Consider the following 17,655-nt stretch of genomic DNA (forward strand, 5'->3'; position numbering starts at 1 on the left):
GGAAACTCAATACAGACTAACGAACAGGGACCCGACGATGGAACCATTACCGACTTTATAAAGATTCGGAAGACTAGGATAGGCAAAGAACCTAATACGATGACTTCAGGCAGTGCAGTGACAGGAAAGTCAATGCAGTCTAAAGAACAGAGAGCAGATAGCAGATCATCTACTGAGGTCATCCAGGTAAACCTAAACCGTAGCGAAAATTCTACACACGGTCTGGCGGACAAAATCAGCAAGGGCAAAATTCGTATTGCCATAATTCAGGGGTACGTAGTAGGTACAATGTGATTTAGTGTTTCCTAAACATCCCATTATAGAACAAATTAGAGGGAAACCAACTTCTCACAATATCAATTGAGTGCTGCCCGATTTAAATTTAAGCTCTATAATAAGGGGACCTCCAGTTTTATGCCGAAGAAGATTTGGTCAAAATAATTTAGGGAAAGGAAATCAGCGTAAGAAAAACCCTGGATGACCGGGGAGATTCGCAATATTGGGAATGAGGTCCGCAGACTTATTAACAGAGCACGTCGTAAAAAAGCGGAGTTTATTGAGATGTGTATTACACACTGCTCAAGGAATACAATAAGATTACCAGAGCGGCAAAACGTGCCTCCTGGAAGCTCTTCTGCGAACAGGTTGATAGCGTTAATGATGCCGCCAAGATGAAAAAGTTTCTCTCAAAAACCCATGTCCAAACTGAAACTTTAGTAGACGACACACAGTGGGCCAAACGGCAAAAAAATTGGAAGTCTACACCTATTTATCTGTTGATCTTAGCGTTTCAAAATGTACTAGACATTTAGAAAGGAGGACATACGCTTTCAGGAAAGTACTGCCGCGCAGGAAAGTGCTGGGAATCATATCTTTTGATCTACAGAATCGATTTGCATAATTTAGTACTCTAGAGAAAGGCGAGATCAAAAAAAATACGCATAATGTACCATGCCATCGTGTACCGTTATGAGTTATGAGCTGATTAAGTTTAAAATATCAAAATTTTGACTTGGTTTTTTCAGTGTTTTTTTTTAATAAACTCGTCTATCTTTAACCTATAAACTTAAAATTTCACACAATTTATGCCAGTATATGTGTGCATAAAAAAGGAATTATGTCAATATCTGTAACGATTTAAAAATGGCATCGTTTTCAATATGAGAAATTTTTTTGTCAAAAAATGTCAATTTTTCAAAAACCATAAATGAGGCCATGGCAGCCAAAATACTAAACAAATCTATTTTCAAGAAATGTTATATTCACTGTTAAAAAAATTTTTTCCTGCATCACTTGTACTACAAAACACAGAAAGAATCATAAAAATATTACTATTCTGTCTGATTTTATGTAACCGGCAACATAAAAGTTTATTTTTCAAAAAAGCCGAATAATCCTAAATTTTTTTTGTTGTCATCGTCATTGGCAATGAAAACCGACCGGCTTATTTACGCATGTACGTGAAGATAAAGTTAACTTTAACTAGCAGAGACACAAACCCATTCAATTAACAGCACCCTGTTACCAGCTTAGCAGAGCTAACAGAAAATATCTAAAAATAAAATCAAGAAAAATAATGAAAAAATTCAGAAGAAACGATAACAAGAGCACTAAAAGGACCACAAACATTGCGAATTTTGTAAAAAATCATCTAACAAAGTAAAAAATGCATAAGAACAAATCTGCAACACCAAAAAGAAGATAGGATTAACAGAATGGCCCACTGTGCAAAAACTAAGAGGGGTGCTGGGTACCCACTATATCGAAGGAAGCTCTTGATGCCTAAGATATAATTAAAAAGCAGAATATCCAAAAAAGTGAGATAATTAGCATTTAAAGTTAAAGTTAGAATTTTTCCAAATTTTAAAGCAGCTACCTTTACGCGTTCGACCACTATCGTGGTTTCGACAGACGGACGAACATGGCTAGATCGACTCAGAATCGATCAAGGATTTATATACTTTATGGGTTCTTAGATTATATTTCGAGGTGTTACAAACGGAATGACTAGATTGGTATACCCCCATCCTTTGGTGGTGGGAATAAAAACAAAATGTATGTGAAAATATATTATAATATAAAAATCACGATAGAGCGCCACCTATATGTGAAATTTAAAATTTTAATACAGAAAACCTACTACAAAAAATTCTAATACAGAAAATCTTAATACAAAAGTAATAGAAACCAAATACAAATATGGAAAAATCCTAATATAAAACAAATAAGAGCGTGCTAAGTTCGGCCGGGCCGAATCTTATATACCCTCCTCAGTGGATCGCAATTGTTGAGTTCTATGCGCGGTATCTCTTTTAAGGCAAACAAAGAATATTGAATAAGAACTGTTATGCTATTGGAGCTATTTCAAGTTATAGTCCGATCCGGACCATAAATGAATGCTGAACATTGCACAATAGAAGTCATGTAATATTTCAGTTCATTCTGATAAGAATTGCGCCTTGTAGGGGCTTAAGAAGCAACATTGGGAGATCGGTTTATAGGGGAGCTGTATCAAGCTATTGATCGATTTAGACACGTATGTTGAAGGTCATGAGAGAAGCCGATGTATAAAATTTCTGCCAAATCGGATGAGAATTGCGCCCTCTGGAGGCTCAAGAAGTCAAGACCCAAGATCGGTTTATATGGCAGCTATATCAAAATATGGACCGATTTAAGCCATACCCACCGCAGTTGTTGGAAGTGATACGAAAACACCACGTGCAAATTTCAGTCAAATCGGAGGAGAATTGCGCTCTCTAGAGGCTCAAGAAGTCAAGACCCAAATCGGTTTATATGGCAGCTATATCAGTCAAATCGGACGAGAATTGCGTCCTCTAGGGGCTCAAGAAGTCAAGACCCAAGATCGGTTTTTATGGCAGCTATATCAAAACATGGACCGATTTGGCCCATTTACAATACGAACCGACCTACACTAATAAAAAGTATTTGTGCAAAATTTCAAGCGGCTAGCTTTACTCCTTCGACGGACGGACAGACGGACGGACATGGCTAGATCGACTTAAAATGACATGACGATCAAGAATATATATACTTTATGGGGTCTCAGACGCATATTTCGAGGTGTTACAAACAGAATGACGAAATTAGTATACCCCCATCCTATTGTGGAGGGTATAAAAAGAAATTCAAGCACAAATATGACGAAAAATGAAATTATTATAAAAACCCAGTAAGGAAAGGAAAAAGTCGGAGCTATATAAAGGAGCTATATCAAATTATGATTCGATTTTAATAAAATTTTGCACACGTATTTAAACGTCAAATAAAACACTTCATGCAATATTTTGTAAAGATCGAAACAAAATTGTGGCTTCTATTGCCTTAAAGTGCCATAGCGGATGGAAGATATATATGGGAGCTATATCTTAATCTAAACCGATTTTTATGAAACTTTCCACACATATTGCAACGTCAAATAAAGCATTTCATGCCAAATTTTGCAAAGATCGGACCAAAATTGTGGCTTCTATAGCCTTCAAAGGCCATATCGGATGAAAGATATATATGGGAGGTATATATTGGATATTTTGCTTTTTGATTTAGATTCTAGAAGGCTCCCAGGGAAGCTGTTGGTGGGTTTAGAAGAGGGTGCGGATCCCCAGAAACATGGCCCGAAAGTGGGTATGAATTATGTGATCTCCTCCCAAATACCTTTCATTTGAGTCCCATATTGCCTTGACCCGTAAATATGTATGTCCCATTTATGGGTGTTTTCGGGGTGAGTTGGTCCCCAGACACTTATCCCTGAAAAAAATATCCGCATCGTGCTCTTCTCTCAAATACCATTTTTTAACCTCATATTGCCATTGGTTAGAGCAAAGTTTATGGGATGAGGCGTACCCCAAACACTTGGCCTCAATTGGTTATCATATTCGTTTTCTAATCTCAAATAACTTTCATTTGGTCGGTAAATTTGTACTCTTGGGGAAGGGGCGGTGCCCCAAATACATGGTCCCACATTTGGATATCAGATTCGTATTCTACTCCCAAATACCTTTACTTGAGTCCCATAAATAATCAATAAATAATTGCTGTTTCTAATTTCAAATAACTTTCATTTGGTCGGTAAATTTGTACTCTTGGGGAAGGGGCGGTGCCTCAAATACATGATCCCACATTTGGATATCAGATTCGTATTCTACTCCCAAATACCTTTACTTGAGTCCCATAAATAATTGCTGTTTGTGGGTTGTTTTTGGGAAGGGGTAGAACCCCAGAAAATTTGTCCTGAGAATGGGTATCAATATCGTGCTCTACTCCCTAATACTTTTTATTTGAGCCCCACATTAGTCGGTAAATATGTCCGATTTAGGTGTGTTTTAGGGAGTGGGGTTGTCCCCCAAATACTTAGCCCTGAAAATAAATGAGCATCGTGCTCTACACTCAATATCATTTATTTGAACCCCATATTGCCATTGGACATGAATTTCTAATCTCAAATACCTTTCATTTAAACCCCTTTTTGCAAAAGTCGGCAAATATGTCCGCTTTGTGGAGAACTCCACTCTCTTTAAGACCCAAATTGCCATGGTGAGCAAATACGTCCTATTTGGGGGTTGTTATGAGGGTTGGACGTCCTCTAGACAGTCGGTCCCGAATGTTGCTATCAAATTCGTAGTCTAATCCCAAATACCTTTCATTTGCTCCACATACTTGCATAGTCGGCAAACATGTCCGGTTTGGGGGGTGTTTTGGGGGATGTGGCGCCCATTCAGTGACTTTCTCTGAAAATATATATTAGGTTCGTATTCTGCTCTAAGGTACCTCTTATTTGAGCCCCATATTGCAATGATCAGAAAATACTTCCTATTTGGGTGGTGTTATGGGGTGGGTTGGCTCTATAGAAACTTTTCCCGAATATTGATATCAGATTCGTGGGTTACTTCCAAAGACCTTTCATTTGAGCCCCATATTGCTATGCTCGTAAATTTGTGCTCTTTGGGCGGTGTTCTTGGAGAGGAGTGGCCCCCAAAACACTTGCTTCCACATTTGGATATCATATTCGCATTCTACACTTAAATACCTTCTATTTGAGCTATATATTGCGATGGTCAGTAAATAAGTTCTGGTTGGGAGTGTTTTTAGGGAGGGGTGGCCCCCCAACACTTGGCCGCTCATTTTGATATTAGATTCGTATTCTACTCGTAAATACCTTTCAGTTGAGTTTCATATTGCCATGGTTGGTAAATATTTCCTATTAAGGGGTGTTTTGGTGGTTGGGGTGGTCCTCCAAACGCTTGGTCCCAAGTTTGGGTATCCGATTCGTATTCTACTCGTCAATACCTTTCATTTGGGTCCCATATTGTCGTGATTGGTCTGTATATATATTTGGTAGGTTTTGGGGTGGGGCGTCCCCCATAGGTACCCCATCCAAAATTCGGATACCAAATTTTTGTTTTTAGGTTACTATAAGGGAGCACACAAAATTTCGCTTAAATCGTACTACCCATCTCCGAGATCTGCAGTTTCTGAAAATAAGGGTAAGGGGGAGGGTAATCCATATAGAGGTATATTGACTTGGACAACGGCACTGAGGACGGAAGATAACATATGTGGATCTATATTTCGTGGAACTATACGCAAAATGCTAAGATTGGTACTTATTACGATTCATTTCAAATATTTATATAAATTTATTTGTTTATAATACACTTTACAGATTATGTCTCCGACAAAAATTGACATTTCATGATGGAAACGACAATTTTCTCCTTTTTTTATATATTAATATTTTTAAGCAATACTATTATAATATAACTGAGCACTACAAAATATGCAGTGTGTTGTGAGGCGGCAGCCCCTGCCGATGAAGAATCTCAACGGGTCAATCCAGTACGTCCAACCGGCTGAAAACTAACAGGCGCGTCCACAGGTTGTGGATAGTGGAAAGCTTCGTTTTTATTCGGAGTAGCTGCAAATATGGCCGCCGGCAGTCAGCAATTTCGAGAGTAGAGCCGTAGTGAGCGGTCAGGTGACACTGGCTCTTAATTAAATACAGAGTGGTTATGATCGAGATGACAAAGCGAGTTATTGGCGCTTCAAATAACCAATGGCCAACATTGTTCCCAGGGTGGGGGGCTGCTTGAGGCAAGCGTCGGATTTTGGAACAAGCGGCTCGCGACATCGAGGGATACATGTAAGATCCCACCTCTGGGGCGTTTGGCCAATAACCCTCCTCCGGAAAACTATAGGAAACACTCTAAAATACAAAAGAATAGTGAATATATAGCTCCCTAACGATCTATACCTATTTAGAATGTCCGCACTTTTTATGCAGGAAGTGCGATGGACCAGGAATTGCGATATACCGGGAATGGCGTCACAACAACATCAAACGGTGACGAACTGTACTATAGCTGCCATAGCAGTAGGCATGAATTTGGTTGTGGATTTGTGGTTAGTGGGAAACTGAAACACCTTGTCTCAAGCTTTACTCCGGTGGATGAGAGGCTATCCACAATCCGCAAAAAATTCAAATTCTTCAACAACAGCCTTATTTGTGCACATGGCCCGACGCAAGACAAGAACTAGCAGACCAAGAATATTTTCTACAAGCGTCTAGATAGAGAATATGACCGCTGCCCCGCCCATGATATTAAAACAGTCCGAAAGCATAGCCTCCACGATATAACGTCCAATAATGGGTTGAGGCTAATAGATTTCGCCGTGGCAAAAAACATGGTAGTTAGCAGCACCAGATTTCAACATAAAAATATTCACAAAGCCGCATGGCTGTCGCCCGATCAAAACATGAGAAACCAAATTGATCACGTTGTAATAGATGGAAGGCATTAGTCCAGCGTGTTAGATGTACGATCGATCCGTGGAGCGAATATAGATTCGGATTGTAATTTGTTGCAGCAAAGGTTCGCACCCGTTTGAGCATGGCGAGGAAAGTATGATCTGACACTGCACGGAAGCTGGATATAGACACGCTGCAAACACAATGGAAAGAAGATTTTACCCAACTGCTTGTTGTTGCCACATTTTCATATCGAGGTGGCGATCCTCGTCAAGCTCCTGTAGATGAGCAAGCTCGTTCCGGTCCAAAGGACCCATCACCGCGGCAACAGCGTGACCATTGGTTATTTAAAGGCGCTAATAACTCGCCTTGCCATATCGAGCACAATGACTGAGACATCTGTTCTAGCCATCGACAGCAAAGCAGTAGACCTCTTCAAGTCTATATTAGGCCACATCATAGCCCCCTCTTTGTGACCATCTTTTGTCCTTCAGGTCTGGTACTGAAAACTTAGCTTACATGTCGCATACCCACAGATTCCAGTTTCCCTGGAATGTGTATGGTAGTTCCTAGTCTCGCAAGCTCGTCGCTTTACAATTTCCTGGGATATCTCTGTGGCCCGGCACCCAGAAGAGGTGAATTTTGAACTGTTTAGCCATCTCGTTGAGAGATTTGCGACAGTCGAGCGCGGTTTTTGTGTTCAGAAATACTTTCTCCAGGGGTTTAATGGCTGCCTGCCTGTTTGAGAAGATATTTATGCCAATTCTCGTTGTAACATTATATCTTAGCCATTCCACCATTTCCTATACGCAAGGATCTCCGCTTGATACACACTGCAGTGGTCGGGTAACCCTTTCGGTATGACCAGTTCTAGATCTAGACGACCAACAACCGTACTTTTTATCAAAATGCGGCTCAGGTAGCGTGTAATCCACACTGCCTGAAACATCGGACATTGTATCAAGGATAACACAGCGTCCGTAGCTGTCACATGCCCAAAGAGAAAGTACCCTTCGACTCGCGGCAGTGGTCGCAGCAATTTGTCTAGCCACAATGTCCAGAGGCATAAGATGTAGCATTTAATTCAGTGCATCAGATGGTGTCGTCCTTAGTGCGGCTGTGATGCAAAAACAAGCCATCCTTTGGATCCGGTTAAGTATTGAGCAGTAGGTGGATTTTTGAAGCGCCGTCCACCAGACCACAACACCATATAGCATAATAGGTCTGACAACTGCAGTATATACCCAATGCATGACGCGCGGTCAATGCAAACTCCCAACTTTTGCCAATGGCTCTCTTCCAGGTGTATAGGGCAAGAGCTGCATTTCTTACAACTTGTATCTCCTGCTGAAAAGAACTACTTCTGTCTTGCACGGATTTACATCTAGACCACCTTTGGCAGCCCACTTTGATGTTGCATGTAGAGCTTCCTAAAGTATATCTCTTATAGTGCTGGGATATTTCCCCTGACCACTTTCACATCTTTTTCTTCCAGAGACAATAATATATTATTAATGGATATATTCTAAAGCAGAGGTGACAGTACGCCTTCTTAAGGTGGTCCTCTGCAGATTTATCTTTTTAGATCAACAGATCTCAAACCTGCCGTAATGCATCTTCCAGTAAGTAAGTTATTAATAAACTTTCTTACGGTAGTGTTGATGCCTAAAAACTCGAGCTCCTTCATGATTGAAGTCGGTTTTACATTATTGAAAGCATGCTGTCAATGTCAAGCATGCTGTCATTGCATATTCCTTGACAGCGAGAGAATCCTCTATGTAGCCGACTAGGTCGTGAAGGGCTGTTTCAGTGCATTTGCCTTTACTATATCCAGGGATCTTTGCTCTAAGATATGTATCTAACAACCTCTCAAGAGGCTTCATCATAAAGGATGAGAGACTAATAGGACGAAAATCTTTCGCCTTCGTGTGGTAGGGTTTTCCTGCTTTCGGAATGGAAATGATCTTCATGTTCCTCCATCCCACAGGTATAACCGACATTCTGATACAAGCAGAGTATATCTCCCTAAGCCACGGGAATTACAACAGCTTGTAATTCAACCGGTGATACATCATCAGGGCCCCGCGACTTAAAAGAGTCGAAACTTCTTATCGCCCAAAGGATTTCGGCTTAGACACAATTTCCCTAATAGCCTCCAACGAATGCATACCAGTGACAACCTCTTCTGGCGCCACGTTGTCCGTTGGAGAATTTCCCGGGAAATGTGTATCAACGAGTAGTTCTAGCGTTTCCTTACTAGACATTGTCCATACATTCTCCGACTTCTGATTATACCCCACCGTAATAGGCCTCGAGGACAGAATCTTCCTTAGCCTAGAGTCCTCAGATGTATCCTCCACGGAGCTGGAGAATTCTACCCTGACCTTTACTCAGCTCGCCCTTATATTTTCTTAGCTCAGCCTTATAGATGTCCCAAGCGTGTGGTGTTTTTGTGGCTTTTACTCTGTTGAAGAGATTTCTACAGTCCTTCCTTAGACCAACCAGGTCCGGGGTCCACCATGGCGATCGCTGTTTGCCCCTTGGCTTGGCACTAGGACATGCTGACACAAGCGAGTCATTCAGGGCCTTCGTAATCCGCTTGACCACTATGTAGTTCCGTAGTTTCCACTTCCTTTTCTGGTCTAGAAGGGATAGAAGTGCAGAATTTGTACCGAAATTTATCCCAATCCGCCTTTCTTTTGTTTAGCCGAGGAACCACTACTTTAATATTTTCTCCAAGGCTGAAACTAATATAACGATGATCAGAAAAGTTGTGGTCATCCAATACTTCCCATTCGCATATTTTTCCACTTATATTGGGTTGCCCAAAAAGTAATTGCGGATTTTTCATATAGTCGGCGTTGACAAATTTTTTTTACAGCTTGTGACTCTGTAATTGCATTATTTCTTCTGTCAAAAAATATATTTGATTAAAGTTCATTCTAAGATCTATTAAAAATGCATTTACTTTCTTTTAAAAAATCCGCAATTACTTTTTGGGCAACCCAATATCTTCCGTTACAAAGGTAATATCTAGTACCTCCTAGTAATAAAGGTAATAGTAAAGGTCGGTTTATCCCCTTTTTTACAAATCGCAAGATTGCAACTTATAATATATTCGATAAGCAGCTCACCCCTTTCGTTGACATCCGAACTTTCCCATATTTGGCGATGTGCATTAGCAACACCTGCTACAATAAGGCTTTTCTTCCCTACAGAAGCGGCGTTAACCAGCGAGTTAAGGGTTGCATCTTTGAATTGTGTGCCATACATAAAGAAGCCAGCCAGTAATGAGACTTGTTTATTTCAAGGCTAGCTACTACTAAATCTTCAGTGCTTAGCGACGGAAGAAGAAAAACATTTAAACTACTCTTTGCAAGAATAGAGGCTCTGTGTCTCCCATTCCCCGTACCCTTGAGAAGTTTAAATCCCGGAATTCTTAGTCCACGTACCATTCCTCCACACACCTGTGGTTCCTGGATAAGAACCACATCAAATCCCCCTGCACTCAGGAGGACCTTTAATGCCGCCAAAGCGGCCTTACAATGGTGGAGATTTATCTGTAGAAACCGGACCATAGTCAGGATTCAGAACTTCCACCACTGTTGTGTTAGCCTCGTCTTCTGATTCCACCAGGAGTTCATCCTCACAAAAGAGAAAGCTGTGGAACCAGGGGCAGGTGAGAAAGCTCTGGAACCACTCTTCCTCAGGACACTGGACAATTGCGTTGTGGACGATTTCTCCTTAGATGCTTCACTAACTGTTGCTTTCGAAGTACTTTCTGAGTTCCGTGCTTCCCCGCTGGCGCACTCCTTAAGCCCAGTCCAACTTTGTGACCCACCCACACAAGGGTTGTCGGGTCCCGTTTCGATGCCATCCCCTCATGTCTCGATTGTGGCAAGTGTTCAGCCACAACTGCTGAGTCGTTCGCCAATCCCACCGCTTTTATAAACCTTCAGTTTCATCCGTAGGACACAACCCCTTCAGACTTGTTGAGGTCTGCGAGGCAGAAGAAATTTAGTACGCCATTGATCGAGAAGGAATATCTTCCTTCTTGACTAAATCTAGTGCGCACAAAGATACATTTCAATTGAGCGTTGATCCCGGAAGGCAATTAGTCTAGTTACCAGCCTGCATCGTCACAAACTGGAAGAGACCCAGGAAATTCCGCAAGGACATCGGAATATACTGTTGACAGTCCATTGATTATCCTAGGTATGCAGCCCTGTTATTCTCCCTTGTCAACTGCCATCACCAAACTGTCCCTAGCGGCATTAACAAGGGTTCTTGGACCCATCTTACTGTTGTTCGCCCTAGTTATTTTAGGCATGGGATGCCCTCCAGGTGGCCACAGCCTTTTGGCTGACTGCGGTGCAGTTTCCGAGCCTAATTTAGAGAGTCTTTCTCCCTATTAGTGAGAGTCTTAGGATCATTTGCACCAAGCCTCTCTCTAAACCTGAGAGCGATGCATCTTCTATTATTCCAACCTCTTACAGAGCGTGTTGGTTTGCCGGGGAAGGCCAAAAGCCCCTGCTGGTCAGTCGTCTGTTGGCTAGTGGAGCCTGGAGCAGGCGCTCCACCAGTCAAGTTTTTAGTACCAGACAGAATGCTACGGCCTGATACCACCACTGCAGCTGTTAAGTCTTTGGAGTCCATTCTAAGCCTACTCCCGGGCTATAGATCTGCCACTCCACTGGAAACAGACGCAGATCATCAACCGACTAATGAATACCTCTTTCGCAGATATCCTTGGGTGAGTTCAATTTTTCTTCCAAAAATAATGACCTATTATGAGTTACTGGAAAATTCTTGCGGTGTGAAATAACAATACGTCCGCTCCACGCAGCGGTTCTAACGCGAATCGCGATAAGTCCTCTATTAATCTCTGCTAAAGCTGACCAGTGTTGACACACACGTACATAACATGATACTTGACACATACACTTACATCTATTGAACAAGCATGGGGTGGAGTTAAATAAAAAGCAACACAACAGACATTACTATGAACAAGAGTATAACAACAAAGAACATTAAAGAAACTCTAGGGAATACTATAAACAATAATTGTGTTCGGGAACTCAAACATTTTTGCAAATTTACACAAATTTTTACCGGAAGTCGTTCGCGTACTGTTCGCGTATTTTGACAGTTCGAAGGTAAAGAACCTTCAAATTTCTACTAGGATTTTTTTTGCCAGCAGACATTTTCAATTTTAAACAGATGTTTTGTAAAGGTCAGCTGTTTTATGAAAAGCAGCTGTTACATGAAAATACAAAAGCTAACACCAAAATGGACCAAAAAGGCAGAGGTAAGTAAAAAATAAAAATATTGTTTGTTGGTATTTAAAAAATTTGTTGAATTTTTATTTACTTTTAATGAAGATTCAAGGCAGCAGCCAGTGTTCAGGTACAGAAAACTCGTTATTACACCTCAAATCGGTTGTTTTACATAAGAAGGTAAGTGCATCAATTTGTCTACCCACAATATCCAGAAGCATTAGGTGTTTAGTCCAAGGTTTCTTTGCCACCAAGTGCTGCCGACAATTGACTTGAGAATGGTGTTTCTACTTTTGTGTACGGTGTTGGTATGTAAAGCAGTTTTAGTCCTATGCAGCCTTCGAAATGCATGCTGATGTTCGGCGAATGGAAATTGTCCTACGGGGGGATCTGGAGGAGTAGTCCCTAATGCGTCTTGGCTTCTGTTCGTATCCTTTCCAGGTTTCATAGCGGGAGCACACTGCCCATCTTCCAAACATCGGGTACTATAATAGTGTTCAGACAGGTTGAGGACATTTGTTAGGTACTCGTCTGCAGGCAGATTCAGATTCTTCAGCATCAGTGAAGAGCTTCGGTCTGGGACCAGCGCCTTACGCTATTTGACGTCACGGATAACATTAGTAGCTTTGTGCACTGTAAATTGTGATGGCTATCCAGCGGCACGCAGATCACGGATACGACGAATGGCCTTCTATCCTTGTTACTCTCGGGTCAAAAAATTGACGTTTATCTAAGGAAAATACCTCACAAGTATCGCCAGCATGTTTTATTTTAAAACAATTGTTTTCTTAATCAAGCAAAAAAAAAACCAACCAAAACAAGACTTTCGTTCTTCTGATATACTGCTTCGTTCATTTTGCTGATATCTCCGCAGGCGCCTTCCCAATGTGTTAACAATTTTGAACACAATCTCTTATTAGAAGCCTTCAGTATTCGTCGAAAGGTGATATCGTTCGTTCATCCAGTTCCTGGGCATTCTTGTTCGACGGCGAAGTGTCCCTACCTTCCTTTCCGTAGCCTTCACCGGGTAACTTTAACTTGCTTCCGAACAAAGTGTTAGCCGGTGTATGTGAAGTTGAATCGTGTACAGCTAATATATATGACAACACAGATTTTGATATGTACTCAGTTCAATCTTTTTGGCCGCTTCCCACCAATTTTTGGAGATGTTCTTCCAGAGTACGAGCAAAACTTTTCACCATGCGATGCGGTCTCAATCTTCGCGTGGTCCACCAACGGATGGTTTTCTCCTGAATATGCTAATATTACTATTCGCTCAACCTTAGTAGCGAAATCCTGCACTCGTCCTCTCAATCCCATTCTGTATATGTCCTGCTTGTGTTCTTCCCCGTACTTACGTTGAAGCGCTGCTATAACTTCTTCATATTGTTTCTAGATGAGACGGGAATTCTCTGTATAACCTCTGTAGCGCTTCCCTTTAATGCAAGCAGAAGTTCTATCGCCTTATCGTGGTCGCTCCATGAATTTTTCACATCTACAGTCTCGAACTGGAACTTAAAGAGATCAAAGGCTGTTGACCCGTCAAACACTGGAGGTTTGTTTTTTATAGCGTTGTCGATAACGCGAACTGGACCGCCCTTGATTTCCAGTTCCGACATTTTCTTCTCCGTGTCCAGAAATTTATCATCATCCGTCGGGTACTTCTTATCCAATTCCTTAATTTGGCCTTCTACATTTCCAATTTTTATTTCATCCTACGAGAATTTTTATTTCATCCTACGAGAATTTTCTTCCAACTTTCTGAAGGTGCCCTCTATCTTTTTAGAATTGTCTTCAATTATTTTTCTGGAATTTTCTTTTACCATTTTTTTTAGTATTGATGCGAAACTCATCACTTGCAGCTACTTTCAAAGCTTCCTTGACGTCAGCGTCATCACCTCTTATCGATATATCGAGATCAACCCTACTTCCACACGTAAATCGACGAATTTCATTGTTGAAGTTTATTTCGTAATTGCACTTCTGACACCAGTTGTTACGTTTTTATTTTGTATTTGTAGTTTATTGAAATGATGGCGCCGCTGTTAAGTGATTTTTCTATAACGGCGTCAATAGCAAAATATATTCATTTACAGGTAGTGGCAGTTGCACAACAACAAAATATTACGTGCACTATCTGTCAAAATCAGTGATTAATGCAACTCTGATTTTGTGTATGTTATTAGCTCGCGCCATTTTTCGTTGTTTGTGTGTCATGGTTCTTAACTATAATACACACACACAACCAAAATTCATTGACAAATAGTGCACTTCGCGAGAAAAAATTGTATTGAGCTGTTTACGGAACACTATCTGGTAATTACACCGTAATTTGGAACAAACTACGGTGTCCATAAAAGCCTATTTATTGCACATGAACTTAAATTGTGATGCCTATATAACAAATATGTACGAGCGTTGCCTTTTTATTTCGGGATTGGAGAACAAAGGCAAATGTTGATCTCGAAAATCGCTTTATTGTTTTTCAAAATATTCCCTATTTAGATCTATAAACTTTTTCATGCGTTTGAAAAAATTGTCGAAGTACTTTTGCCACTCTGATTGAGCTATCTACAAAACATGCATTCTGAATGCATCAATCACTTCTTCAGGTGTCAAAAAGTTGACTTCTGATTTTATTTTACATGTACGGAAATGAAATGAAGTCATTCACTCCCACGTCAGGACTACACGGCGGACGACTTATCAAATCGATGTTTTGAGTGCTCAAAAATGCATTTGTTTGAGCCGATGTGTGATAGCTCGCATTGTCGTGGTGAAGCTTAAATACAATGCAAATGAAGTGGAAATGGCTGAAATACAAAAATAAAATTAACGAAATTACAAAAACATACAAGGAACTTAGTTTCAAGAAAACGGAATGTAATAGGAATAAATTAAATTAATACATTTATAAAAGAAATGAATAAAAACAGGAAAATAAATAATTAAAAATGACAACATGAAAACAAAAAAAAACTAAGTAAATCCACAATTTATCAGCTGTCACGAAGTCATAGACGTGTTTCGAAGCACCGCGATCGTTTTGGAGTATTTCTTTCGACCAACCGACACGAGCCTTTTTTTGAGCGATTGGCAAATTGTGTGGGATTTAACGCGAACAAATTTTTTTGACGGTCAAATGTTCATGCAATACTAGATGTATCTTGGTCCCACAAATGCCTAATGTAGTCTCAAACTAACGATAAGTCAGACGATCTTGCAATATCAGTTGGCGCACAGTATAAATGGTTTTTGTAACAACAACAAACCCTAAATCAGGAGATCGGTCCTAATAGCCGAATATGATAACCTGTAGGAGGCCACGGTAGTGCAGGGATTAGCATGTCCGCCTATGACGCTGAACGCCTGGGTTCGAATCCTGGTCAGATCATCAGAAAAAATTTTCAGCGGTGGTTTTCCCCCATAATGCTGGCAACATTTGTGAGGTACTTTGCCATATAAAACTTCATTCCAAAGAGGTGTCGGCACGCCGTTCGGAATTGGCTATAAAAAGGAGGCCCCTTATCATTGATATTGAGCATTGTATTCAGAATACCGTGTATCTAGAATAACACTTCAGCAAAATAAGTTAAAAATAGGCGCATAGAAATCTGTTCTGAGTTCGGCTTAGGGATCAAAAGGTTGTAACAGCTAAGCAAATGATATGTTAGAATTCCAACAAACGATGAATTCTATCAAACTTTGCCATTATTTTACTTTCAACCCCTGGATTGCAACACATAAGCATTGTGTTGCGTGTTGTTAAGATCTTCCGAAGGACTTGTAGCAGCCGGCACCCTCGTGCAGGGTTCAGGTGAAGGATTTTCGCCAGCCTTCTAAGCTAACTGCTTATATTTTCTTAATCTTATTCTAAATGAGCCAAATGTGGCCATTTACTACACAAAAGCGCACAATTTTCTTTATGGAACTACCAAATTGGGCCATATATTGTACAACCTGCTATGCAGTAGGCTAAAATGGATATGGACCGTTTTTTTTAAATAGATCGTTTTTTTTCGAGAGGAGAGTCTCAGTGAGGAGACAGGTGGCACTGGTTCTTAATTAAATACTGAGTGCCAATAGTGCCAAGGCGAGTTATTGGCGCCTTCAAATAACCAATGGCCAACATCAGCGTCTGTTCCCAGGTTAGGGGCGGCTGGCGGCGAGCGTCGGATCTTGGAGCAAGCGGCTCACCATAACGAGGGATACGAGTGCAATCCAACAAAACCCATGCGGTTGGTGCGCTGGGCCAGTAACCCGCCTGTGGAAAACTGAGAACTACTATGAGAAACAAAGAAAACGGACTCCCCCAACGTTGACGACCCACGCAAACGAAAAAGGATCATGATTTGCGGATCTGCACCTGGAATGTCCACACTCTTTATAGAGAAGGTGCAGTATACGCGCTGGCGGATGTATTACGGAAGTACAAGGCAGATATTACCGCCTTACAGGAAGTCCGATGGACTGGGAATGGCGTCACTACAACACCAAACGGTCACGAACTATACTATAGCTGCCATAACACGAGGCATGAATTTGGCTGTGGATTTGTGGTTGTCTCCAGCTTTACTCAGGTGGATGAAAGGCTAGCCACAATCAGCATAAAAGCCAAATTCTTCAACATCAGCCTTTTTTGTGCCCATGCCCCGACGGAAGACAAAGACAATCAGACCAATGATATTTTCTACGAGCGTCTAGAGAGAGAATATGACCGCTGCCCCGCCCATGATATTAAAATCATTCTGGGAGATTTTAATGCGAAAATAGGGAAGGAAGACATCTTTGGTCCAACAGTCGGAAAGTTTAGCCTTCACGATATAACGTCCACTAATGGGTTGATGCTGATACTAACATGGTAGTTAGTAGCATCAGATTTCAACATAAAAATATTCACAAAGCCACTTGGCTGTCACCCGATCAAAACACGAGAAACAAAATTGATCACGTTGTGATAGATGAGAGGCATTCATCCAGCGTGTTAGTTGTACGATCGATCCGTGGAGCGAATATAGATTCGGATTATAATTTGTTGCAGCAAAGGTTCGCACCCGTTTGAACATGGCGAGGAAAGTACGATCTGACACTGCACAGAAGCTGGATATTGAAAAGCTGCAAACACAACAAATGGCAGCGGCATTCTCCAATCGACTGACCTTACTGCTTGATGAAAGCACTCCTTGTTCTGATGATAGAATGGCGCAGTGGCAAACTATTGCCCACTCCATGGAAAATGCCGCGAAATCCGTACTTGGGTACCGGAAGCCTCCTCCAAGAAACCCATGGTATGACCAAGAGTGTCGAGAGCAACCCTTCAATCAGTAGCAACGCGCCAGATGAAGGAGAGGTATCGGGAGAAAAGGAGAGAGGAGAAACGTCTATTCCGCAGAACGAAAAAGGAAATGGAAAGACATGAGTGTGAGCAAATTGAGATGTACAGGAGTCAGAATGAAGTCCGGAAATTCTTCAAAAGAATAAACATCAAACCGATGGCTTCGGTGCAGGCACATCTGTTAACTTACACAGATAACATGCTGAGGATATGGAAAGAACATTTTACCCAACTGCTAGTGTCCGACGTTTGCGGTGAAGATGATACCGTAGAACCGA

Source organism: Stomoxys calcitrans, chromosome 3, assembly GCF_963082655.1.
Source record: "Stomoxys calcitrans chromosome 3, idStoCalc2.1, whole genome shotgun sequence".
Classification (NCBI taxonomy): domain Eukaryota; kingdom Metazoa; phylum Arthropoda; class Insecta; order Diptera; family Muscidae; genus Stomoxys; species Stomoxys calcitrans.